The sequence below is a fragment of the Dromaius novaehollandiae genome, chromosome 10 (genome assembly GCF_036370855.1).
Source record: "Dromaius novaehollandiae isolate bDroNov1 chromosome 10, bDroNov1.hap1, whole genome shotgun sequence".
Taxonomy (NCBI): Eukaryota; Metazoa; Chordata; class Aves; order Casuariiformes; family Dromaiidae; genus Dromaius; species Dromaius novaehollandiae.
The window spans coordinates 22041077-22042075 of record NC_088107.1 but is presented as its reverse complement, the minus strand read 5'-3'; positions in this window follow the sequence as shown (position 1 = coordinate 22042075).

Below are 999 nucleotides of genomic sequence, written 5' to 3'. Positions count from 1 at the left end.
CTTGTCTTGTTTTCCATTTGAACAGATACACTGGAGTTCAAACAGAGTCCTGGCATGCTAGAAGTGTAAGCTTTAATGTGAAAGCACCAGTTTTAAATACAGATGTATGTAAGTGAAGGCACTTAAGGTTTGGTGGAAGCTTCTTTGTATTAGATTTGTTCTTTGTATTTGAAACAATATCAGAGAAACTTGCAGCAGAACAATAAATTAAAGAACAATAAATTAAACTTGGTGGAATATCAACATCTTCTGAATATAACTAGATAAGAATCCATCACCTCTCAAAAGTGGGTAAAGAATGAATAGCCATACTGTAACTGCCATATGTTAATTATACATTAGTCTCTTGGATGTTATTCAGATGTTTAGTCATTGCTCTGCTTTCCTTGGCTTGAGTTGCCTTGTTCTTTGAAGAAGTCAGGAATGTTTAGAATTGCTGTCACAGTTGCTGAAGTGCTTTATCATGCAAAGTAGATGTGTTCAGCCAAGCTGACAGCTACATAATATTCTCAAATATCCAAAGAAACATCGCTCAGGGGAAATACAACTTTAACATGCACAATCTTCTGTTAAGGCCAATACATCTTTTAAGGAATTTAAGTTATTTACAGAGTTACACAGATGTAAAAGTATGCTTTGGGAATTCTGTTAATTTATAAAGGTGTGTTTCAGGTGATCTGCCCTTGAGGCTTAGATTTTCATTCTTAGTATTGCAAGTGACTCATGAGACTCTGGCGTTAAGTTTCATCAGTATAGTAGCAAGCCTGCTAACAGAATCTACACTGAGAAGAGTGGATAAATTTAAGATCTGCATCATGCTGTATTGCATATTGTAGACATGCTTAGTAGGATCTCAAAGAGAAAGAGAGGACCATAGTGTCTAAGAATCGGAACGGGGCAGATTTAAAACAACATCTGTATCCCACAAAATAAAGATAAGGCTGCTTAGAAAAATAGTCAGCTCTCCTTAGCTACAAGGCAGGACTAGGCCTCTCAGTG